At 39.4% G+C, this 27,388-nt stretch overlaps 1 pseudogene; it reads right to left on the reverse strand.

Moving 5' to 3' along the window:
• Positions 1 to 22,371: 22,371 nt before the first annotated feature.
• On the reverse strand, positions 22,372 to 23,551 carry LOC101544511 (Y-box-binding protein 1-like; annotated as a pseudogene).
• Between the last annotated feature and the right edge of the window lie 3,837 nt (positions 23,552 to 27,388).

Raw genomic sequence — 27,388 nt, forward strand, 5'->3', positions numbered from 1 at the left:
ATCTTGTAGGCATCAGAATGCTGGGTTAAGTTTCTGAATCCATTTTGCCACTCTGTGTCTCTTGATGGGTACATTTAGACCATTGATGTTGAGAGAAATTATTGTCATGGAGTTTTGTGCCATATTTCTTTAGGGGTTTGTTGTGCTTATAGGGGTTTTGATTTTCTTACAGTAGTCCCTTTAGTCCTTCTTTTAAGATTGGTTTTATGTCTATGAAGTTCCTGAGCTGTTTTTTATCCATGAAATTGTTTATGGTTCCTTTGAGTTTGAGTGAGAGTTTAGCCGGATAGAGTTTTGTTGGTGAGATGTTCATTTCATTGAGTTTTTTCACTATATCCCACCATTGTCTTCTGGCTTGGGAGGTTTCCTCTGATAAGTCTGCTGTGAATCTAAGGGGTGCTCCTTTGTATGTGATTTCTTTTTTTGACCTTGCTGCTTGCAGTATTGTGTCCCTATCCGTGGCATCCACCATTCTGACTATGATATTCTTGGAGTCTTTTTATTAGGGTCTCTTCTAGTTGGCACCCTTCGGGCTCCTAGGATTTGGATGTCTGCATTATCTAGCTCCGGGAACTTTTCAGCAATGATTTCTTTAACTGTGGCTTTTTCATTAGGGTTGCCTCCCTGTCCTTCCGGAACTCCGATGATTCTTATGTTATTCCTCTTGGAATCATTCCTTAAGCCTCTGATTCGCCCTAGAGCTATTTTGAGGTCTTTTCCAATTGTTTGTTGTAGCCTGTGGGCTTTCTGTTGTTCATCTACAAGCTCACTGATTCTATCTTCAGCTGTAGCCATTCTACTGTTGAGGGCTCTCACTGTGCTTTTCTATTTCATCTACCGAGTCTTTTATTCGTAACATTTCTGAATGTAGCTTTCCTATTTCTGTTCTCCTTTCTTCCCGTATTTTCTTCGCTGACTGCTCCACTGCTCCTTTAAGTTTGATGAACATTCTCAACATTTCTTCTCTGAATTCTTTATCAGGGAGATCATTATTTGTGGGAAATCCCTGCTGAAGCTTCTGGACTCTTTTCTTTATCCTTTCCTTGCTGTGGGGATTTGCACTTTTCTTCATGCTGTTGCAGTTGTATAGAGGTTGGACCTTCCAGTTTACTAGAGCTGTTCTCTCTTTGTGAGGTTTCTGGTGAAGGCTTGGAGGATGTGTTCTTTTACACTGGGCTTGTATATCTTCCTGTACTCATCAGTAATCTGGTATAATTGGAAAGGATTTGTGCTCACAAATATTTTGGTGCAATTGGAGTAGTCCAGTGGCTAATTTGCCTTTTCTGTTTGAGGTAGCTGGGGAGATCTATACAGAGTTAGGTAATGGGGATTGAGATGTCTGTCAAGTATACTTGAGGAGGGGAAAAAACTGCAGTGAAGGCCGCATCCATTACCACAGAGGTCACACCGCCTTCTAGCCCCTAATGACAGGGGCTGGCACACCTGGTTGAAGAAGTAGGAAGCTCAGGGTCTGATGCGGCGGCTGGGAGCTGGGAGTCCCTGCCCGCTGTATGCTAGGTTGAGATCGGTCCTTGGGCCGCGCGGGCACTCAGGCATCAGGCAGGGGGTGCTGGGGTGCCCAGTGAGGGGGGGGCAGCACATCTGGATGAGATGACCGTGCTCTTAACATTATTCTTAGCTTATAATTTTTTGATACCATGGTATCTTACAGCTTGCTCTGTGTCCATCGTTGTCCCTTGCTGAGACCCTCCTTTTCGGGGCTGTTAGGAATAAGGGCAACTGAGGCTTAAGTCATGTAAATATGATGAATGTCCAGGAGTAAATATTATTCAGAGTCAATTAACTTCCATGTTACAAAAACATAACATCTATTATGTTACTGTATCTATACAAAAAAGGACATTACTAAACCATACGAATGACATAAAGGAAAGAGAAAAACAATATAGGATTATTAGTGTCTGAAGGAATTGGGTGTGCCTCTGGAGCAATGTTGGTGGGAGTAACTCAATAAACCTAAGCTCCCTGCATGAGGAGCAAGGGCAAACCAATGTAATCCAACACGTGACTGATTGAGTCAGCCTTGTAAACTCTTTCCTGATAGACTCTTCCCATGCCTAAGTGCCTATCTTGATGTTGTGCTTTTGTATCATATGCTAGTCCTTTTATGCTCCTGAGCACTGTAAACATGCCTCTTGATTCCACGCCTAGTGATAATATCCTTGATAGGTTCTGCTTCTCCCACACAACCATCCTGACTTCTGCTCTTTCATTTGCCAGCCATTGCTAGACTTAGATGATGTCAGGTTTACTTATATTCCTTCCTATAGATTCTCTGCTTATTTCCTGGTTATTCTTTCCCTACAGGCTCACATGTTCTCTTGCTCTTTACATTATCATGATATCACAATTGAGAGTACTCATTATGAGATACTTTCTACATTTGAATTTATAATTAAATTGCTGTGTGAAATTGTCAATTTGCTGAATATTTGTGATTTGCGTTTTAATATTTGATGTTTAAGCAATAGAAATTACACTTACCTTTAGAAGTCTGTTATTGTAAAGTGCTTATTTGTGTCCAGAGAGGTAGCTGAGGGAGCCAGGCACTTGTCTTGCATGTGTTTAAATCCAGTTGAGTTCATATAACCACATATAGTCCCCCAAGAATCTCCAGGATTGATCCCTGAACACAGTCAGAGATAAGCCCTGTGCACTGCCATATGTGGTCTCCAAAACAAAAATATAAGTTATTGCTTTTATATAAGATGCATGCTTACTGAAAACATTATATACATATATAATATATAATCATTGTTTATCACACAGGGAAATTCCCTGACTTTGAGGCCAAGGTGGGATTTTCTCATCTTTTCCCAGCTCTTACAAGATAACCGAATCATGTCATTAATGGACAAAGTCACTCCTTTTAGTCTTCCACAAAGGACTGGGGAGACACACACTTATGCTGAGACAGGCAAGGTTTGATTCAGAGTGGGGAAGAAGGTAGGAAGAATTATTCAGGGACAGTTTTGACCATGTGTATGTAGAAAATAGAAATGCATTTTACCATCTGATGAGCAGAACCTAATTAGAGAAGTTAAATATGATGGGAAAAACATGATCTCTTCCAAAAACTAATTTAAATAATTCTTGGATTATTCACAGTTCCATATGAGCTATATGTTGACTGTGCCTTCTTTAGTCATGTGCCTAGTGAGGAGATGTATTAGTGACTATATCCATCCAGGGAAACTGTAATGACTATAAAAATGCTTGAATGGGGCTAGAGAGTTGTATAATATAGAGGTAACAGGGTTGTCCACCAACATTTCATTCCTGGCATCATATATGCTCCCCTGAGCACTACCATGAGTGATCCCTGAATACAGGACCAAAATTAAATCCTGAACACAACTGAATGTAGCCTAAATCCTCTGACTCCTTCCCCCAGAAATACCCAGAATGATTTGGTGCCCTAAGAAAGAATGCTGATCCTAGTAAAAGAAAAAGATAGGCAGAAAAAGTTATGAGGAGTCTACTGCAGGGTTCTACTGTTGTACACCTGAAACCTATGTCATAGTTTTAAATGAATACTTGTTGGGGAACTGTTTTACCCCAACATGCCTAGACACCTTGTGCACTGGGTTCTGGCAAAGATAACGGGTGTGCGGAGAAACCACTCCGGGAGAAGCTGATGGCCGCTCACTTTATTGCCAGCTACACACACACATACACACACATATATTATATATATATATATATATATATATATATATATATATATTATATATATATATATATATATATATATATATATATACAGGACCTTGGCTTAAAAGTAAGGTCAAATCACATAAATTTATTATTACTATCACCCTATCACCTTTTAAACTCTGCTTTGCCCCGGGCCAATCCCAGATAAGGCTAGATGCTGCAGTTAGGATTGCAGTTAGGTGATAATTCTTGGGGGATGGGACTCCACACCTGATACCTGGTGCTTATGAAATGCTCCCAGACACTCCCTATTGTGTCACTATGCAGGGATAGGTCTTATCTGCTCTGGTGCTTGTTGCTATGCTTCAAAGAATCTTAAATTAAATTAGAATGATAAAAGGAAAAATGCCTGAAATTCATCACCTCCATATGGCTGTCTGTTTTAGCGTTGAACTGCTAATAGAACAGAACTGGTTCTGATCTCCTAAAATCCTGCCTTATAAGCATGTTCCAGCTAGTCATTGCCTCTTACTTGATACCTTTTCCTTATGGTCCAGTCTCTATGGGGTTTTGCCCCTTTGAACTTTATACTGGGTGTAGATGAGCATTTGAATTTTGAGAATATTTCCATGTACTCATATCCTATTTCTTTGTCTAGAAGGGAAACCCTTGGAAGACTTACTCAATTGGCTATTCTTATTTCTAATATCACAGAAGCTGCCAGATTATGCTCTTAGTAAATATTTGAAATATTAAATTTCATAAATAATCTTAAATAAATTGCATAACTTTTTCTTATTTTGACTTTTATTTGTTTTATATTATAACATTGTCACTAATTTTTAAAAATTAATCAGATGTTGCTGTTTTTGATCTTGCTACCTTTATTCATATAGAGATAATCACAATTTACAGTTTGGAGGGCACCCTTCCAAACCCTTCCCCTGTGTTCACACAAACACACACATATAAAGATATTTGTAAATGCTTTCCCAAAATGACTATCATACAATATTATTTTCCAGTTTAAGATTAATGACTTACCTTTGTACAAGTTTGTAAAGGCATATTTACTTCCTTTAAACTGCTATTCTATATATTTTGGGACAGACTATTAATCCCTTATGGATATATGTTTAGATTTTCTAAAATTTTATTAAAGCACCATAGTTTACAAAGTTATTTTGTGGTTGAGTTTTAGACACACAATATTCTAGCACCTATCCCACCACCAATATCAACTTCTCTCTACCAATATTCCCAGAATCCCTCCCATACACATACCCCTCCAGCTTGCCATATTGACAGGAACCTTTTTAAGTCGTGTTAAAGTTTGGGTCTCATGACTCAGTGTTATTGACTTTATGGCTTGAATATTTGGGTCTCTAATTCCTTAAGACCACCAATGTACCTGAATCCCCTTGACTGTCATGCCATTTGTTTTTCCTCATCTATCTTTCCCCCCATCCCCTCAGATACATGTTTAGTTTTTTCCTAATTTTTGATTAATTATAACAAATAATAGAATAAAGAAATATACATATAAAGCTCTTTGAGCATATTTTTAGGGAAAATATTAAACATGTACAATTTTGAGAAAGAGTGGGCGCTCCCAAGTAGTGATCAGGAAGTTTGGGGGTGTCACAGTCTGTGAAACCCAGCTAATGGGGCTGCACAGTTCAATATTTGGTACTGTTTTGGTGGTAGGTCCACCAAGTTAAACTCTTAAGTGCTTGGGACCATTATAGCTATACCTGGCTGTTCTGGGGGACCCATGTGATGTCAGGTAGTGAATGTTGGTCCTCGGGCATGCAAGGTAGGCAACACATGTGTCTATAACCCTGAGCTATCTCCTCAGCCCTAAATATTCTTTTTGCAACCTATTGTGAACCATTTAGGCTACTGTAAATAATGCAGAAGCAGCTGGGAAAGAATCTCTCCCCCAAATACACTCTTCATAACAATGAGGAAATTTAAAAAATTCTTTTTAACAAGGAAATAGTAAGACCTTAATAAAAGTCATTTAGTGAGTTCTAGAACTTTATGAATGTTATTTGTATAGTCCTAATTAACAATGACAATAAAATTATAATATTTGTATAGTCCTAATTATTATAATTTTATTGTCATTGTATAGTCCCAGGTGGAATTCAGAGTGATTTTGAGATTCTGAAGCAACACAGCAAGCAGTCTAGTAAGTAGGGAAAATAGGACTGCTGGTCAAGGAATTTTCTTGTGAACTTTACTACAGTAGAGTTATGGATACTTCCTAAAAGTAATTTCAAAAAGACGAACAGATGTTTTCAACCTTTATTGCCAGTGAATGAGTGAGTTTAGAAGGTTTAAGTACATGTATTTCTGAACTTGAGGGAAAAAGTTGAATTTTTAGCTTTGCCTGGTAAATTACCTCAGACTATAACTAGGCTAGCCCAGAACATTGAACATAAAGCAGTAGCTTAGATAAAAATTAGTTCAGTTAAAATAATTTTAAAATTAAGTTATGAAACAATCTGGAAATGTGAGCATGTACTAACTTTTAGATGATACAAGAGACTGTTAATTTTGTTTGGTGTGAAAATGCCATTGGGATTTATGACAAGAATGTTTATGCAGATGAACTATTAAGTTTTTAGGAAATAAAGGATATGCTTGAGAATTTTTCTATTGAGGCACTATGATTTACAAAAATGCCCATAATCGTATTTCAGGCAAACAATATTACAACACCAATTTCAACACTAGTGTCAATCTTCCACTACTGGTCCCAAGTTACCTCCCATGCCTAGCATGCCTCCTTAACAGTAACATTTTTCAATTTTGTTATTGTAGGTTCGAATTCTATAATTGCAGTATTGTTGACTCTGTGGCTTAAATACATACACAGATCACACTTCTACACCACTTACGTTCCCAAGACCCCTGATGCTTGCCCCCATGAAACTCCAAACTGCCTGTTATATCCATCCTCTATTTCTCTCTTTTACTAATTTTTATTTCTATAAGATAGGGTCAAGGATTTGGCTAAATTTGAAGCTTTGCATTCTCATATTGTTTTATATACAACAGATAAGTGAGATCACCCTGTGCTTTATTGGTTGTTTCTTCCCTTTGTTTCTTCAAGTTCTTTATGCATCCTCAACAATTTTTCTCTAAATTCTTTATCAGAGAGGTTATATAGCTCAATATTACTGGTTGAGTATTCACTCATTATTACTGGTTTGCACACTCACTCCTTGAGTCTGTTGGGTTTCTGTGTTGCTTTACATTTGTGACTATTGCATTTTGCAGTTGTTTCTTGTGTGTTTTGTGTACTTAGGTATCCACAATTAGGATGCTTTGGCATGTTTATGGTGAGCTATGGAGAGTTGGATGAATGTGCAACTGGGGAGCATAATGGGCCAGGGACAAATCTGACCTGTGGGGGAAATGGCGATCCTGATTAAATAATGCACTGTAGCACTGTAGTACGTTTGTCCTGTTGTCCATCGATTTCCTCTAGTGGGCACCAGTAACGTCTCCATAGTGAGACTTGTAGTTACTGTTTTTGGCATATTGAATACTCCACGGGTAACTTGCCAGGCTCTGCCGTGCAGGTGGGATACTCTTGGTAGCTTGCCAGGCTCTCCAAGCGGGACGGAGGAGTCAAACCCAGGTCAGCCGCGTACAAGGCAAATGTCCTATATGCTGTGCTATTGCTCCAGTCCCATTAATAAATAATGCAGGGCCTCTGATATCTGGGCTTCTTCAGTTTTCTGGAGATCTTTTATTTCTTAAGTTACTTACAGTTTTCATGGTTATAGATCTCTCGAGTCTTTTGTTTCTTAATACTTTCAGTCTTTGGACATTACCTTTGAATGCAGTAGACTCTTGATTTCTTTTCTAATTCATCTTTTTCCCTCTTTTTTAAAAAAATTGTATCACTGTGAGCTACAGTTAAAAACTTTAATGTTTGAGTTTCAGTCATACAATGACCGAACACCCATTCCTCCACCAATGTACATTTTCCACCACCAATGTCCCTAGTATACCCCACCTCCACCCCCACTCCCCTTGCTTCTATGACAGACAATTTTCCTCTTAGTCTCTCTCTACTTATGGGTATTCTGGTTTACAATGCAGGTAGTGAGTTCATTTTTTCATATAGGGATGTGACAGATTTTATAGTTTTACTTTGTAGCTCGCTATTTTGTTGTATTGATTTGTTTAAAGAGCTTCTCATTGAACTCTTTAGGGCCTCCTATGAATATTATTAGGTCTTTTGCACACAGGTATAATTTGACTTCTTTTACAATTTTATTCTTTTACCCTTTTATTGTTTTTTTAAATTATTTTTTGACTGATGGCTCTTGCTAGATTTCTAATACAGTTTAAATAAGAGTGGAGACAGTAGACATTCTTGCTTTGTGCCAGGTTTTAGAGGGAATGCTTTCAGGTTTTCTCCCTTGAGAGTGAGAGTTAACATGATTTGCTATAGAAGGCCATTTCTATCTTGAGGAAGGTTATTTCCAGCACTATTTTATTTAGGGTTTGTTTTTAAGGAGAAGAGCACACCTGGCAATACTCAGAGGTTACTCTTGGTACTGTACTTATAAATTCATCCTGGCAGTGCTTGGGGATCATATGGAATGCAGGAGATGAAACCTGGGTCAGCTGTGTGCAAGATTAGCACCCTACCAGCTGTACTGTCAACCTGGCCTCTGTTCAAGGTTTTTTTTTAAATCATGATATTGGACTTTGTTGAAAGCTCCGCAAGTCAGTGAACTGTAGGTTGAAAGTTGTTTTTTTTTCCACTAAGTATTTTGAATATGTCATTCCATACTTGCTAGTGTGGTTCCATGTGGAAGATCTATTGTGATTCTTACGTTACTTTCTTTGTGAAAGAGGAAGACTAAGTTTACCCTTGCCAGCTCCAGTGAGCAGTTCATTTTTGACTGCCCCATCCTTTTTTCTTTCCTGGGAATTCCTAGTCTCTTTCTGATAAACAGGGAGTTAACAACTGTCCAACATAAAATTCTGCCCAGAATTTAGGCTCACCAGAAGGCTAAGATAATGGGAAAAGTTAAGGCAAGTGGCCAGGGAAGAATGTTAGATCTTTGCATTCTCTGTAACTCTTGTCATTTGGGCTAGGAGCCCTGTTTACATTTAAAAGGACCTACTGGAAATCCCTTACCTTTAACTTCCCCGCATTGTCTGTAACACAAAGACCCATTTTTACTATAAGATCCCCACAAGAAGAGCCATAGTTAACTTAGTCCTAAACTAAGAACTTCTCTTCCACATAGGGAGTTACTTTTCCATTCCCTTCTACTTTCCAATAAACTTTTCTACATTCCAAACCTGAGTCTGAACATCTTTAGCACTCAGTGTTTTCATTCTTGAAAATATTGAAGAATCTGGAAATCATGATGAACAGCGGCTTTCCGCCACCACTCCTGCATCACTTGTATTTGAGGTTTTCTTCACCTTTTATGTTTTAAATTCTCTCTCTCTTTCTCTCTCTCTGGTTGATGACATTTTAATTAGTGTGACTTGATATTTTTCTGTTTGAGTCTACCTCATTTGCTCCTCTTTGAGCCTCTTTAATTTATGCATAAGCCTCTTTCCAGAGACTGGGGAAGTTCTGAGCTATCTCTCCCACCATTCACTCTCCTCCCACTCTTTTTTATATTACTATAATCCAGAGATTATATAATTCAGAGATTACTAAAACTCAGAGATTATTTCTCTTGCTGTTCTCCACTATCTACATTTTCTTTCATTCTGTTGCTTCTTTTGTCACTTGATTATTGTTGCTGGCTTTTCTATTGTCTTTAAGTTCTCTGATAAGCCTCTTTGCATTCAGATGTCTTTTATTGTGGCCTGCTATTGTGGCCTCTCCAAATCTATTTTTAAGAGTGAATTTCTTTTCCATTGGTTGCTTAATTTCTATTGCCTTTGTGTAGAGTGTTGACTTCAGGTCATCCTCCACCAGGCTTGAGAATTTTGATGAATTTAAGGGCATGCCTCAACTTCTGTCTCTATCTGCCAGTGCAGTTAAAAGTTTCTGTTTCTCATTTTTACTTACAATTTTGTGGCTGATGAGAATGGAGCTTTAGATTCCCGGTTACTAAGTAGCGATATAATTCATCAATTATTCTAAAAGACTGCTGCTTATGCCTTATGTTTCTGTTTTAACAGAATGTCTCGATTACCATGTAATGGTATTTCTGTGGGACTGGCAGGGCTTTAGCGTGGGGGGCAGGGGGTAATGGAACTGGATTAAGCCCTTGTAGTTTCTCACCAGGTTGGGGCAAAATGGAAGAGACAGGTTCCCAGGAACTCTAATGCCTTATTCGGAGGTTCTAAAATCAGTATCCATTGGCCTGTGTCCTTTGACTGAGTAATGGGCAGACAGACACACACACACAAGAAGGGTCCCCCAATTTTTAATCTGATGTAATCTGTTTGTTTATTTTTTTTTCTGTTGGCTCCACCAACAGAATCATATTGTTAACAACTTTGAGATCTAAATCATGGGGAATTTCTGCCACTATTTTTCTCAGTGTATCTTATGCAATCTGATGTGATATCCAGGTCTTTGATCCACTTTATATTAGCTTTTTGTAAGGTATAAAATATCGATCTACATGGGTTCTTTTTTATGTGGTTATCTAGTTTTCCTAACACTATTTTACAAAGAAACATTTTATTACTCAACTTCTTTGCCAAAGTTGGTTAATCATAGGTTTCACTTTGTGCTCCTAATTCTAAACCAATATATTAGACAGTCTATCCTAATCCCAATCCAATGCTGATTTGTTTGCTGTAGCTTCATAGCATAGTTTAAATTTAGGCAATGCAATACACCCTAATTTCTTATTACTTAACATGTCTTTGGATACTCTAGATGTTTTATGATTTCGTATAAACTTCATTAATGAACATTCTAATTGCTTGAGGAATGTCAAGGGATTTAGTGAGAATGGTATTGGATCATATAAAAACTTAGACAGGATGGTCATTTTGACAATATTAATTCTTTGAACCAATGAACATGGAATATTTCCATATCCTAAGGTCTATCTTTTTCATAAGTGACTACAACTTTGATGATATGGGAGTATTTTATTTTTATTGAGTTGATATCCTAGGTATTTGATGCATTTGAACACTTTTGAATTGAGCACTCTTTTTGATTTCTTTCTCTTCTGATTAATCATTAGCATATAGGAATTCAACAGATTTTTTTATTGTTGACATTGCATCTTGCTACTTTTCAATATTAGTTTCTTTCTTGTCTTGGGGCTGGAGTGATAGCACTGTGGCTAGGGCCTTGCACGCGGCCGGCCCAGGTTCGATTCCCAGCATCCCATATGGTCCCCTGAGCACAGCCAGGGGTAATTCCTGAGTGCAGAGCCAGGAGTGGCCCCTGAGCATCACTGGGTGTGACCCAAAAAGCAAAAAACAAACAAACAAACAAAAACATAGTTTCTTGTTTCTAAGACTTAGTGAACTCTTTAGGATCTTCTATGTATAATATAATGTAATTTACAAATTTACAAATAATTTGACTTATTTTTAAATTTCTATTTCGTGCCTGATTGCTGTTCCTACACTTGCAACCATGTATTGAATAAAAATAGAAACAGTGGACATCCTTGCCTTGTCCCAGATCTAAGAGAGAATGTTTTACCCATTAACAATAATAATGAATGTGGGTTTGGTATAAAAGGCCATTATTATATTGGATATCGCATCTACCAACACTTTTTTGAAGTTTTTTGTTATGAAGGGGTATTGTGATTTATTGAAAACTTTCTCTGTATCTATTTATATTATAAAATTATTTTAATTTTTCTTTTATTATTATGGTGTATTACATCAACTAACTTAGACATTGAATCATCTTTGCATCTCAGGGATAAATCCAACTTGATTTTTCTGTTTGATCTTTTTTGATATTGCTGACTTTGTTTTGCTATAATTTATTGTATTTGTGTTGATATTTATCACATAATTTGGTATGAAAATCTCTTTTTCTAATTATTTATGTATTTGTGTTTGATTTTTAATTGAATCACCATGAGTTACACAGAACAGTTACAAAGTTGTCCATGATTTGGTTTCAGTCATACTTGGGTTTCAGTCATTACAATACCTGTCTCTTCACCACTGTATATTTCCCACCATCAACGTACCCAGTTTCCCTCTTGCCTTTCACCACCAACCTGTCTCTACGGCAGGCAATTTTCTTCTTTCTCTCTCTCGGTCTCTCTCTCTCTCTTTCCTTTTGCGCATTGGTTTTACAATACAAGTACTGAAAGGTTATCATGTTTGTCCCTTTACCTTCTTTCAGCACTCAGTTCTTGTGAAGAGTGATCATTTCCAACAATCATTGCTACAGTGGTCCCTTCTCAATCCTAACTGCCCTTTCAACACCAACAACACATGTGCAAGCTTCCAGCTGTTAACCAGTCCTCCTGGCCTTTTTTCCTACTATCCTTGGGTATTAGTCTCATACTATGTTTTTTAAAATCCTACAAATGAGTGAAATCATTGTATGTATGTCCTTCTCCTTCTGACTCATTTCACTTCCACTTATAAGAAAATTTCATGACTTCATTTTCCTGACAGCTGCATAATATTCCAGTATAAATGTACCACAGTTTCTATATCCAGTTGTCTGTTTTCTGGCATGTGGACTCTTTCCAGATTCTGGCTACTGTGAATAGTACTTCAATGATCATAAAGGTTAAGATGGATTTTTTGCTGTGTGTTTGTGTGCTCCCAGGGAATATTCCCGGAAGTGGCATTACTGGGTCATATGCAAGTTCAATTTCTAAATTTTAGATTAATGCCCAAACTGTTTTAAAAAGGGCTGGATCAGTCTTCATCTCCACCAACAACGAATGAGAGCCCCTTTCTCCCTGCATCCATGCCAGCACTGGTTATTATTTTTGATGTGTGCCAGTCTCTGTGTGAGATGATATCTCATTGTTATTTTGATTGGCATCTCTTTGACCATTAGTGATGTAGAGCACTTTTAATGTCCGTTTTGGCTATTTGTAGCTTTTCTTTTAGGAAGTTTCTGTTCATTTCCTTTCCCCATTTTTCATGGGGTTAAATGTTTTTTTCTTGTAATGTTTGATCATTGCCTTATCTTTGATATTAAGCCCTTATCAAATGGATAGCACTGTACTACTGTCGTCCTGTTGGTCATCAATTTGCTCGAGTGGGCACCAGTGACATCTCCATTGTGAGACTTGTTAAATCAAATGGGTATTGGGTAAAATTTTAGATGTATATATGATTTGATACTAGTTTAATTTTTTCTTTATAGAAAATGTTAGGAAAAATTTCTCTTTATTCGATATTTTTAATTGTTTGAGCAATAAAGTAGGTAAGTCTTACTTGATTTTTGGAAGAATATGCCAATTAAACAATCGGGACTAGGGTTTTTATTTTTGTCGCTATTTAAATTATTGCTTCAATATATTTGCTTATGATTAACATTAACCTCTTCTGATTTTCTAATTTATGTTTCTGTTTATGCCCATTTCTTTTAGGTTTCCCAGGTTAAAGTTGCTCATAATAATCTCTGATAATATTTTAAATTTTTGATGGATGTGTTGAAATTTCTTTCCTTTCATCCAGTATTTATTTAAGCATCTTATTTTTTTAATCATGTGTCTAGATAGGAATTTGTCTATTCCTTCCTTCCTTCCTTCCTTCCTTCCTTCCTTCCTTCCTTCCTTCCTTCCTTCCTTCCTTCCTTCCTTCCTTCCTTCCTTCCTTTCTTTTTCTTTCTTTCATTTCTTGAAGTAACATAGTTTCTATTGAAATTTACTTAGCAAGATTAGAAAGGTGTGAGGAGAAAAAAGAGAGGATGTATATATTCAAAGGAGTACATGGGCTTCCTCAAAGTGGATAATCAAGTAAAAAAGCATAGATACAAGCAAAGTGAGATATGTGTTCAAAAGAAAGCATGGGCTAAAAGAGCAAGCCTGTTTATTCTTTCAAAGTACCTGCTTCTGGTTTCATTTACTCTTTGACTGTCTTGATTTTTATACCATTGATTTCTGCTCTAATTTTTATTATTTCCTTGCTTCCACTACTTTGGGAGTTGTTCTTTTTCTAGGTATTTAAGATACATATTTAGTTCATTGATTTGAGATTTTTCTTCTTTCATAATATAGGCATGTATTCCTATGAGTGTCCTTTTAGGACATGCTTAGGCATGTCATATACATCCTTATATCTTGTTTCTTTATTGTCATTAGTTTTGAGGAGTATTTTCATTTCTTCCATTTCTTCTTTAATTTCCTCTTTGATCCAGTTGTTATACTGTAAGGCTTTATTTAGCTTCCATGTGCTAGATTTTTTCGACATCCTTTGGAATTTAATTTCCTTCCTTATCACATTTTGGCCTAAGAGGATGCTTGGTTTGATTTCTATATTTTTTATTTTATATATTACATATTTTGAGTTATACCCTAGTATCTGATTCATCCTGGAAAATTTCCCATATGCACTAGAGAAGAATGTTTATTCAGCTTTATGAGGATGAAGGACCCTGTATATATCCATTAATCCAAGTACTTCTACTTCCTCAATTAAGGCTCTTGACTTTTTTACTGATATTTTGTTTGGTTTATCTGTCTAATGTTAAGAGTGGATTGCTTATGTATCCTGCTACTATTGTGTTTCTGTCAACGTGCTTCTTTATGTAAGAAAAAGAGTTATAAACTTTGCTGCCCCTTCATTGGCATATATATTGATAAACATTAATACTACTTTATTGTTTCCTTAACCAATAAGTATCACATCTTAATCTCTAAGTACTTTCTCTAGATTGAATTTGGTCTGATACATGTATTGCTATCCCAGCATTTTTGTCTACCATTGGCTTGTATAATTATTTTTCATCCATTCAATCTGACTGTATATCATGTGACTTCAGGTGTATTTCATGTAAGAAGCAAAATGATGAATTTTGTTTCCTGATCTATTTTGCCATTCTATGCCTGTTAATGGGAGTGTAGTCAATTTGCCATTCAGAGTAATTATTGGTACACAATAATTTTGTCTCTTTGACACTATTGCAGCAATATGGGAAGATGCCATCATTGACAACGAGGAATACACTTGACTGGTTCAGCACCTCCATGACTGTGCAAGGAACATCGAGAGTGAGAAAGCCACAAAAAGGCGTCTGTGTTCGGAAACTCTGGAGCTCATTTGCTAATGTGGTTTGGCGCGAGCCTCAGGCAATCACACGTTAATGTCACGCTCGCAAAGCTGTGCAGAGAAGCGATAAAGGAAGACCTCAAAGATAGAAGAGCAGCAGTGTTGACCGATGCAGCAGAAGCAGGGGAAAATATTCACAATGCCCACGTGTCCTTTGCCAACTACAAGACCAAGATAACTGCCCTCTGATGTCCTGATAAATCTATCACATATTCCAGAAGGGTAACGGGGAAGGTTATCCATGACTTCTACTTGAATCTCTTTGATAGAAGCGTCCACCTGCAACATATCAAATTCCGAAGGATGGATATGTCATTCCTAGTATTCTCCCTTCCAAAATCTGACATGCCACTTCATCGGTAAAGAAGCATACAGCACCCTGTCCAGACAATGTCAGATCTGAACACCTAAAGATTCTGCCACCAGTACTCATCAATACACTGGCTCAGCTCTTCACACGCTACCTGTTTGAATGCAAGTTTCCATCCCAGTGGAAAACCAGCAGGACCGTTCTGTTGTACAAGAAGTGAGACATCCAGGACATTGGCAACTATGGCCCAATCTGCCTGTTGTCTGTCGTCTACAAGTTATTCACTTGAGTCATCCTGAATAGAATTGGCAGAACACTAGAAGAAGGACAACTATGTGAGCAAGCCAGGTTCCGAAAAGGATTCAGCATGATTGACCATATCCACACGGTGACCAAGCTCATTGAGATTTCACGAGAGTTCAAGATGGCGCTCTGTCTAACATTCATTGAATTTATGAAGGCCTTTGATTCTGTTGAGATTGAAGCGTTCATCAAAGCCCTAGACAAACAGAGTGTTCAAACTAGTACATCAGGATCCTCCATGAGCTGCATTACAAATTCACCACCAGGATGTCACCATTCTACAATGAAGTGATCACCAATGTAAAGAGATGGGTCCAGCAGGGTGAGACCATTTCACCAAAACTCTTCAGTGCCACCCTCGAGAAGTCATGCGATGACTGGAATGGGAAGGAATGGGAGTGAAAGTAGATGGTCAGCAACTATACCACCTCCGCTTTGCTGATGACATAGTTGTAATAACACCAAACATTAGCAAGCAGCATGAATGCTGGCCGACTTCAACCATGAGTGTGCAAAGATCGGACTGTAGCTGAAACTCACAAAGACAATGTTCATGAGAAATGGACTATTTTCTGACATTTCATTTGCTCTCAACAGAACAAACATCTCCAAGTGCAACAGTTATGAGTACTTAGGTCAAGAACTCAACATAACCAACAACCTGGCACCTGAGCTGTGCAGGAGGAAGAGAGCAGAGTGGAATGCCTTCAAGAGCATTGAAGAAGTTATTAAGAGGATTAAGAACCTCCGGCTCCAGGCACATCTTTTCAACTCCACCATTCTTCCTGCACTGATATATACCTCAGAGACCTGGGCCCTACGGAAACAGGATAAGAATGCTATTCGGGACTCCCAAAGAGGAATCGAAAGAGCTATACTTGGAATATCATGATTCACTCAAGTGAGAGAAGGAATCCGGAGTTCTGACCTTCGTCGAAGATCAAGAATCAGGGACGCTGCCTCGTTTACCAAGGCATAGAAAATCAGATGGGCCAGGCACAAAATGTCATTTGGAGACAACCACTGGACTAAAGCTGTTAGCGACCAACTCTGTGGTATGTCCAGGTTACAGGCTAGCCTCAATAGTTCCTGAGCAAGGGGATAAGCTAGCTATGTATTGAACACAACTAATTTTTCCCAGTCCTAGATCTCTGCTTTCAGTGACATAATCCATTGTTTACATTAACAGATATATTTAGTGCAGTTAGTAGGCACACGAAAATTTAATAGTTACATTCAGATTATAAACTGGGATAGTCACATAGCCAATCACTAGGTACCTTTATTGTAAAGAGTAAAGTAATGACAATTTTCTATTCTAGTCTTGCACATTTGCTGCACTCTTTTTTTTTTTTTTGCTTTTTGGGTCACACCCAGCGATGCTCAGGGGTTACTCCTGGCTTTGCACTCAGGAATTGCTCCTGGCAGTGCTTGGGGAACCATATGGGATGCCGGGGATTGAACCCAGGTCGGCCGCGTGCAAGGCAAACGCCTTACCCGCTGTGCTATCGCTCCGGCCCCTCATTTGCTGCACTCTTAACCTGAAAAACACTAAATTGCTCTATTGTATTCTTCCCTGGTCTTGTGTTTGCTGTCCTCCCATTTAAACAAGTTGACTTGTTTATCGAACCCAGTGGGCTATCCTGACCTCAGGGATTATTTTAGAAGTACTACACCCTAAAGGTAGAGAATCCTACATTGAACATTTTTCTCATACAGTCACTTGTCACTTGTAGTCCCATTGATCTTCGATTTGCTCTAGTGGGCTCCAGTAACATCTCCATTTGTCCCTGTCACGAGCTAGTGTAGCCCAATGATACCTGCTAGTTCCAGGAACAGAAAGAGCCTCAAATGGTTCGCTCAGAGATTTGACAAAGAAATCTGACCATCTAGTTGGTGGGCGGCCACGAGATCTTCTGACGTCCCGTGGAATCCAGTCCGTAACAGCTCTAGTCCAACAGTCGTCTCTGAATCGCATTACATGATCGGCCTTCTGATTTTTGATGCCTTGGCAAATGAGACAGCATCCCTGATTTTTGACCATCGATGGAGGTCAGAACTCCAGATTCCTTCTCTTACTTGAGTGAGACATGATATTCCCAGCATAGCTCTTTCGATTCCTCTTTGGGATACCCTAATAGCATTCTCATCCTGCTTGCATAGGGCCCAGGTCTCTGAGGCATATGTTAGTGCAGGAAGAACGGTGGAATCGAAAAGATGTGCCCAGAGTTGGAGGTTCTTCGTTCTCTTAACCACCTCTTCGACACTCTTGAAGGCATTCCATGTTGCTCTCTTCCTCCTGTGCAGTTCTGGCACCAAGTCATTCTAATGTTGATTTCTCGACCCAGGTACACATAGCTGCTGCATTCGGAGATGTTCATTCCATTGAGAGCAAATGGAGCTTCAGGGACCAGTTCGTTTTTCATGAACATCGTCTTATTGAGATTCAGCCGCAATCCTACCTTTCCACACTCATGGTCGAAGTCAGCCAGCATTTGTGCCGCTTGGCTAATGTTTGGCATTATGAGAACGATGTCATCAGCAAAGCGGAGGTGGTGTAATTGACGACCGTCTATCTTCCCTCCCTTTCCTTCCCATTCCAGTTGTCGCATGATGTTCTCAAGGGTGGCACTGAAGAGTTTCGGTGAAATGGTATACACCTTGCCGCACCCCTCTCTTTACATCAATGATCACTTCCTTGTAGAATGGTGAGATCCTCGGGTGAATCTCATACAGTGATTTGAGTATATTATTGCATTGTTTTCTTATATGGCTTGATATGATAAATCTGTTGTATTATATTGTTTCCCATATTTGTTTGGTTTATCTTCTCTCTTGCCATGTTCTTACAGAGGCAACATGGCTCCTCCAGAATGGAAAAAGCCTGTTTTCTTATTTACCTCATATACCTTAGAATTAAATAAAAATGTGATGGGATAGCTAAAATGAGGATTCAAACACTTTGTTATTTGTTGCTTTGAGCAATGAATCTGGATGGTGGTTCATATATTAGTCTCCCAGCATTTTTGTATTTTTGAAAATACTCCTAATGTATCTTTATAAAGATGCTTGATAATGATGAAACTGAAAAAGAATTTCATCCATAGTAATCTACCAAAGCATATTATGGATTTATTTCTTGAGATTCTCTTAAGTTTATAATCATTTATCCTATTCTCTGATGATCCTATTTAAGTCTGCAAAAATTAGAGACAGAACTAGATGAATTTTTAGAGCTATTATGGCATTTCTGTTTCATAGAGGCTAGATTTGTATGCAATCCTAGAGTACGAAAATATGAACTCTTTAAAAATGATCTTTATTTAAACATAATCTTTTGCAAAACTCTTTATAATACTGTTGTTAATGGCATTCAGTGTTTCAACACCAACCCATCACCAGTGTGAATTTTCTTCCACTATTGTCCCCATTTTCCCAAACACCCCCAACTTTCCCCTTAGCAGGCGCAAAATAATTTTTATATTGCTGTTGCAACTAAATGACTATGGCATTATCAAAAATACTTCAATAAATAAAAATTGTAATATCTCACCAAAGGGTCGTTAAGTACTTGTCTGAGGATTTACAAAGCTCTTCATTATTTGCTCTTCTGCGCTATTGTTAATTAAACTTAGTCAGTTGTATATTATATCTAATTCGGTGTGCTCCTACTGGGATGCCAATATTGTAGAATATGGAAGTGACACATAGTCACACTTAACTTATATTTTTCCATTAGTATTTATGATAGCCAGCTGGAGTGATAGCACAATGGGCAGGGCGTTTGCCTTCAACGTGGCCGACCCAGGTTCGATTCCTCCACCCCCTCAGAGAGCCCGGCAAGCTTCTGAGAGTATCCCTCCCGCATGGCAGAGCCTGGCAAGCTACCCGTGGTGTATTTGGTATGCCAAAAACAGTAAAAACAAGTCTCAGAATTGAGACGCTACTGGTGCCCGCTCAAGCAAATTGATGAGCAACGGGATGACAGTGATACAGTGATACAGTGATTTATGACTGCACATTCCAGAAATTCCAGGGTATGTAACTGGGCCATGAGTTTACGTGGCTGCGATTATGGTATGTGGGTGTGGCTGCTGGAGGTTCGAGAAATATAGGGGTTTCTTGGAGGGCCTGCCGGACCTCACTCTGAAGAGACTCCAATGTTCTCAGTCTGAAAACTTGTACATCTCAAATTTTTGGCAGTTTTTTTTTTATCTCTGTGAAGATTAGTTTTGAAGCAGTGGAGTTGGGCAGTTGGCATGGCAATAGGTGTGAATTGTGGGTGTAGATTCTGGGGCTTCAGCCGAGCTAGACTTGGCATGTCTCCCTCCCAAGGGTGCTTCAGAGTTTGCAGCCAGGAGACTGGTGTACTCATGAATTTTTGTCAGTTGCTTGAATCTCTTCTCTGAATCCTTATAGGCCTAGCATTTAAGTACTTTTTAAGAATTTAAAAATGTATGCAGGGGCTGGAGTGATAGCACAGCGGGTAGGGCGTTTGCCTTGCACTCGGCCAACCCCGGTTCCAGTCCCAGCGTCCCATATGGTCCCCTGAGCACCGCCAGGGGTGATTCCTGAGTGCAGAGCCAGGAGTAACCCCTGTGCATCGCCGGGTGTGACCCAAAAAGCAAAAAAAAAAAAGTAAAAATGTATGCAAACAATTTATATTTTTATCTAAAAATTTAAATCGGATTTAGGTATAAAGAACTCAACTTTTAAGATACCACATGAGCTAGAAATTCCACTTTTTGACTTCTACTCCAAGTTTCTAATCAATTTCCAAAAGACATTTATACTCCTCTGTTCATTGCAGCACTATTTACCATAGCTAAAATATGTAAACAATTCAAGTGCCCAAAACATATGACTGGATAGAGAAACTATGGTATTTATACACAATGGAGTACTGCTCAACTATAAGAAAAGATGAAATCATTAAGTTCACTGCTACATGGAAGTTAAAAGGAGAAGTGAGTTAGAAGGAAAGAAACAGATACAGCATGATAGCTTTCACATATGGGATATAAAAATGTAATAAGGGAATAACAAATGGCCAAAGACAAGAGAGCCTTAAACTTGGTCTGCAAAACTGCGTTTACTGTGGCAGGGGAACAGGCTTGAGATGGACTAAGAGAGGGGATACGCTGGTGGAGGATGTGGTCCTGGAATATAGCATGCTTGAAACCATACCATTAACAGAACTGGAAATCCTGGTGCCTAAAACTTTTGAAAAATTACATTTATACACAAACCTGTAAATGTAGTAAATTTTAGACTTGAAATAGTTTATTCATCAATGACCAAACAATTCTTACTAAAAATGCTACTATTTTGCTTACTCTATTTTCCACCATTACCTCAATGCTTCGGTATTAATAGAAGAAATGAAAGAAACAGATGAATATAGACTGATTGATAGGCATGTTGACAGGCATGATGACAATAACACTTGTATAACTATCATTATTTTCACCAAGCCCAGGGCATTTTTAAGTAAAAATTTATTTTGGAATTCACTGAAGATTCCAGTTGCCCTTTTACTTTATGATTGCACTAATGTTTTTGAATAGTTAAATACTTATGAGTGTATATAACATCTACATGTACTTTATTTATTTATTTATTTATTTATTTATTTTAAATTTTTTATTGTGGAAAGTTACAAAGTTACAAAGTTTTCAGGTTTAAATCTCAGTTATACAATGCTCGAATACCCATCCCTTCACCAGTGCTCATATTCCACCACCAAGAATCCCAGTATAGCTCCACCCTGCCCCCTCACACCCCAACCCCCCCCACACCCCTAGCCCCCCCACCCTAAGCCCTCCCCCCGCCTGTGTAACTAATAAATTTCACTTTACTTTCACTTTGATTGCATACAATATTTCAACAAAACTCACTATTATTGTTTGGAGAGTCTCTCCCCTAAAGTCAGACCTGCTGAAAAGGAAGCATTAGATAATTTGTTTTCCATTGCTGAGGATGAAGAAGTGTGAGGTCGAGTGACCACACTTAGCGGCCTCTCAGTTTTGGGTTTCTGTAATTTAGTATTTTAGTAACTAAGTCCAGAGAGATATCTGCCAGAAGTTGCATCGTTGCCAACTTGTACTTCTCAGTTACATTATATTCCACATATGAGTGCAATCTTTCTATGTCTGTCTCTTTCTTTCTGACTCATTTCACTCAACATGATACTTTCCATGTTGATCCACTTGTATGCAAATTTCATGACTTCATGTTTCCTGACAGCTACATAGTATTCCATTTCTACATGTACTTTAAACTTAATTTTATTTTTATATTTGTTTACATTGGGGCCTCACCTCTTTGTGGTCAAGGTTACTTCTGGCTCTGTGCTAAGGGTTCATTAACATAATACTTGGGGGACCATGTGGTGCCAAGCTCAACTTACATGCAAAACATGTACTGGCCCGTGTTTGTTTTTAATTGACAAACAAAACTGTATATATCCAAGATGTACAGCATGATGTTTTGATTTACATAATGTTTGAAAAGTGCTTGCCACACTCAAGCTAGTTATCCTTTGTGCATTTGGAGGTGTGTGCAAATTCTTAAGATCTACTCTAATCCAATTTCAACTACATTTTACAGTATTGCTTTTTTAAATTATTATTTAATACCTTTATTATCAGGTGCTTGCAGTTTGTTGACTTTTTTGAAAAAAATCAAGTTGTAAACTTTTTATTACAAATTGAAAATCAGGTTCTTAAAAATCTCAACTTGACCAGATATGAAACAATTTAAAAAACTTTAAAGGTGTAATGAGAAAAAACAGACTTCATTTTTTTTCTTTTTCTTAAAAATCGTTTGTCATTACCAAAAATCGACGTCTTTAGGTAAAAAAATAATAAAAACCCCATGCTGCATAGATAATGCAGATAGTTCTGGTTATCTGGTCAATGGACAAAAAGCAAGCACTTAAGGTCTTCAGCTCCAATCTTTTGTTCATTTCTTATTGCTGGAAGTTCATATTCATTTCTTCTTGTTGGATGACTAAACCGGATGATGGTGAAGATGTTAAGCCGGCATTTACTCAGCCCCGCCCTGCTCAGCCTCGGGAATGGACAAATTCTCAGCTGGTGGATCGGCTGCTTTTGTCTCTTTGCCATCTTGTGGTTTAGGGTTTTCTGGGCGTCTGTGTCGGCAATTGAAGTTGCGGCAGTACCGACGTTGAGGTGGCTGCTGACCTTGGGTCTCATCTCCTTGATTTTCCTTATCTTCTTCATTGCCGTCCTCTCTAGGCTGTCTTTGGCGAGGAGGCCCCCTGCGGAATCGTGGTCTATAACCTCGATACATATTCTGCCTCACTGGTCTACCTTGTTCTCCTGCACCCTGGTTGTCAGCACCCTCCATCACTTCTCCCTGCACAGGAGGGTTGGAATACTGTGGTTGACGCCCATTCGGTCTCCGCATGTAGTAAGGTGGGAACCGTTGCCTGCGGTAGGGCCAGCGTTGTTGGGCCTGGCCTTCGAGAGCACTCTCCGATCCCTCATTCTTTTCCCCACTCTCACTATTCTGGTAATTCTGCTGGTAACTGCGTGGAGGAGCCCTGCGACGTGGATAGCGTCTATAAAGGATATGATCTCCTGCGTATTTACTGCCTTGCCCACTCCACCAGGGCCTGTACCATTTGTTGCCTCCGCACCCTTTTCTCCTTCAACAACATCAAACTCCACAGTCTCTCCATCTCCTACACTGCGAAGGTACTTCCTGGGGTTATTCTTCTTTATGGCAGTCTGGTGTACAAATACATCTTCCTTGGTTTCATTCCTGTTGATGAAACCATATCTGTTCCTTACATTGAACCATTTTACTGTTCCCAAAACCTTCGTTGCGATGACTTTCTTCTTGTCCCCGCCGGCGGGCGCCGCCAACGTGTGGCCGCACTGGTCCCTGCTCCCTGCGCCGCTGCCCATGGTGCCGGGCTTGGTGTCGGGGGCGCTGAGGGCAGGAGCGGCTGGCGGGGCGGGGGGGGGGGGCGGCGGGCTGCTGCTGGGTCTCAGCCTCGCTGCTCATGGTTGCAGTGATGGTGACTGGGGCCCTCTGCGGCAGCTGCGGCTCCTCCCGTGGTGTGACGGTGGGGCTGCTCAGGGCTCTCTGGGTTCCACTCTCCGCTCCCGCTAACGATGGAACTTATACAGTTTTGTTAACTATAGTACTTTCCCCATTTTCTTCACTCTTTCAACCTGTAGCCATTATTTTACTCTTTTCTTTTTTTTAAGTAAATAGATTTTATTTGGAGGGTTTTTGAGGAGGAGAAAGTAAGAGAGAAAGAGAGAGAGAGAGTAACATGCCCAAGAGAGAACGCAGGCTTCTCCAAGATCGGGGAGAGCCCCTAGACACATCCCAGCATTAGACAAGAAAGTATGAAAGTAAACATCTCAAGAGGGGAGATGCGGGTACACATGTGCTTGGGCACCACATGTGCTCGGCCACATGGGCACAAGCAGCACATGGGCTCAGGCAGCATAATGCACTTTACTCTCTTCTTGAGTTTGGCTTTTGTAGATTTCATATAAAATCAGTTATATAGTATTTGTGTTTTGGATCTCTTGTTTCTTTTTTTTTTCCATTGTGTATTTTTTTTATTGAATCACCATGTGGAAAATTACAATGCTTCCAGGCTTAAGTATCAGTTATACAATGCTGAAACAACCATCCCTTCACCAGTGCCCATATTCCACTACCAAAAAACAAAACAAAACAAAACAAAACAAAACATTATACCTCCCATCCCTCCCACCCTCACCCCCCCCCGCCTGGGTAACTGACAGATTTCACTTTACTTTCTCTTTACTTTGGTTACATTCAACATTTCAACACAAAAATCACTATTATTGTTGGGAGTTCCCCATCAGAATCAGACCTGCGGCAAAGAGCTATTGCAGACACGTGGTTTTGGATTTCTGTATTTTAGCAACTAAGCCCATGGGAATTTCTTCCAGAAATTCGATCATTGCAAGCTTGTATCTCTCATTAGCGGTCCTCATAATATATAGCGGTCGCCACGCCCTTCCCTCCCCCACCACAAGGAAAAGGCAAGAGAGAGAAAAACCTTTCCCCTCCTGGGCAGGCATGGGGCCTCGGCTTAGTTCTCAGTCTGGAGACATTCTGCAAGGAGCTGCCAATACCAAAAGTAGTTTAGCTGGCCTCTGGAGTCATGCTCGTGCAGCTGCGGTGAGGCCGCACACGTGCGGCCGCCGGGATCACATCTCAGCGGCCCCATTGTGTATTTATACCGCATCTTCACAATCCATTCATCTGTCATTGTACACGTAGGTTGATTTCACATCTCAGCTGTTGTACTGAGTGCGACAATGAATAACAGTGTGTATCTGTACTTTTCAGAGAGTGCTTGTATGGAGGCCCAGAAGTGGAGCTGCTGGGTCATGCGGAGGTTTAGTGCTAATTTTACTGAGAATTCTCCATGCTGTTTTCCACAGGGACTGTACCAGACAACATTCCCACCAGCAGTGGATGACAGTGTCTTTTTCACCATATCCCCGCCAATACAGATTGTTTCTATTTTTGATATGGTCCATTTTCATTGTTGTGAGATGGTATCATTGTTTTTTTTTATAATTTATTTATTTTTAATTAGAGAATCACCGTGAGGGTACAGTTACAGATTTATACACTTTTGTGCTTATAATTCCCTCATACAAAGTTCGGGAACCCATCCCTTCACCAGTGCCCATTCTCCACCACCCGTAAACCCGGCGTCCCTCCCACCCTCCCCAATCCCATCTCCCCCCCACCCCACCCTGCCACTGTGGCAGGGCATTCCCTTCTGTTCTCTCTCTCTAATTAGCTGTTGTGGTTTGCAATAAAGGTATTGAGTGGCCGCTGTGCTCAGTCTCTAGCCCTCATTCAGCCCGCAACTCCCTTCCCCCACATGGCCTTCAACTACAATGTAGTTGGTGATCGCTTCTCTGAGTTGCCCTTTCCCCGGAACGTGAGGCCAGCCGCGAAGCCATGGGGTCAACCTCCTGGTACTTATTTCTACAGTTCTTGGGTATTAGTCTACCACTCTGATATTCTATATACCATAGATGAGTGCAGTCTTTCTATGTCTGTCTCTCTCTTTCTGACTCATTTCACTCAGCATGAAACTTTTCATGCCCATCCACTTAACTACAAAATTCTTGACTTCCTTTTTTCTAACAGCTGCATAGTATTCCATTGTATAGATGTACCAAAGTTTCCTCAACCAGTCATCCGTTTTGGGGCATTCGGGTTTTTTCCAGATTCTGGCTATTGTAAACAGTGCTGCGATGAACATACATGTGCAGATGTTGTTTCGATTGTACTTTTTTGCCTCTCTGGGATATATTCCCAGCAGTGGTATTGCTGGGTCAAATGGGAGCTCAACCTCTAGTTTTCTGAGAATCGTCCATACTGTTTTCCAAAAGGGCTGAACTAGCCGGCATTCCCACCAGCAGTGTAGAAGGGTCCCTTTCTCCCCACATCCTCTCCAACAGCGGTTGCTTTTGTTCTTTTGGATGTGTGCCAGTCTCTGTGGTGTGAGGTGGTATCTCATGGTTGTTTTGATCTGCATCTCTCTGATGATTAGTGATGCAGAGCACTTTTTCATGTGCCTTTTGGCCATTCGTATTTCTTCCTTGGTAAATTTTTTGTTCATTTCTTCGCCCCATTTTTTGATGGGGTTGGATGTTTTCTTTTTGTAGAGTTCAACCAGTGCTTTATATACCATTGATATCAACCCCTTATCTGATGGGTATTGTGTAAATATCCTTTCCCATTCTGTGGATAGTCTTTGTATTCTGGTCACTGTATATCTTGCGGTGCAGAAGCTTTTTAGTTTAATGTAGTCCCATTTGTTGATCTCTGTTTTTACTAGATTGCTTAGTTCCGTGTCACGTTTGAAGATACCTTTATCTTCAATATCGTGGAGGGTTTTGCCGACCTTGTCTTCAATGTACCTTATGGTTTGTGGTCTAATGTTGAGGTCTTTAATCCATTTTGATCTGACTTTTGTGCATGGTGTCAGGTCAAGGTCTAAACCCATTTTTTTGCATGTGGTTGTCCAGTTTTGCCAGCACCATTTGTTAAAGAGGCTTTCCTTGCTCCACTTCACATCTCTTGCTCCCTTATCAAAGATTAGATGGTCATACATTTGGGGTTGTGTGTAGGGATATTCCACCCTGTTCCATTGGTCTACGGCTCTGCCTTTGTTCCAGTACCATGCTGTTTTAATTGTTACTGCTTTGTAGTAAAGTTTGAGGTTGGGGATGGTGATGCCTCCCATGATCTTTTTCCCAAGAATTGTTTTAGTTATCCTTGGACGTTTGTTATTCCATATGAATTTTAGGATTGCTTGATCCATTTCTTTGAAGAGTGTCATGGGTATATTTATAGGGATCGCATTGAATCTGTATAATGCTTTAGGGAGTATTGCCATTTTGACAACATTGATTCTCCCTATCCACGAGCAGGGTATATGTTTCCATTTCCTCATGTCCTCTTTGATTTCATGGAGTAGCGTTTTGTAGTTTTCTTTGTAAAGGTCTTTTACTTCCTTGGTTAAGCTGATTCCGAGGTACTTGATTTTCTGGGGCACAATTGTGAATGGGATTGCTTTTTTCATGTCCCTTTCCTCTGCCTCATTGTTTGCATATATGAAGGCCATGGATTTTTGGGTATTGATTTTGTAGCCTGCAACTTTACTGTATAAGTCTATTGTTTCTAAGAGTTTCTTAGTAGAGGTTTTAGGCTTCTCTAGATATAGTATCATGTCGTCTGCAAATAGTGAGAGTTTGATTTCTTCCTTTCCTATCTGGATGCCCTTAATCTCTTTTTCTTGTCTAATAGCTATCGCAAGTACTTCCAGTA

Source organism: Sorex araneus, chromosome X (genome assembly GCF_027595985.1).
Source record: "Sorex araneus isolate mSorAra2 chromosome X, mSorAra2.pri, whole genome shotgun sequence".
Taxonomy (NCBI): domain Eukaryota; kingdom Metazoa; phylum Chordata; class Mammalia; order Eulipotyphla; family Soricidae; genus Sorex; species Sorex araneus.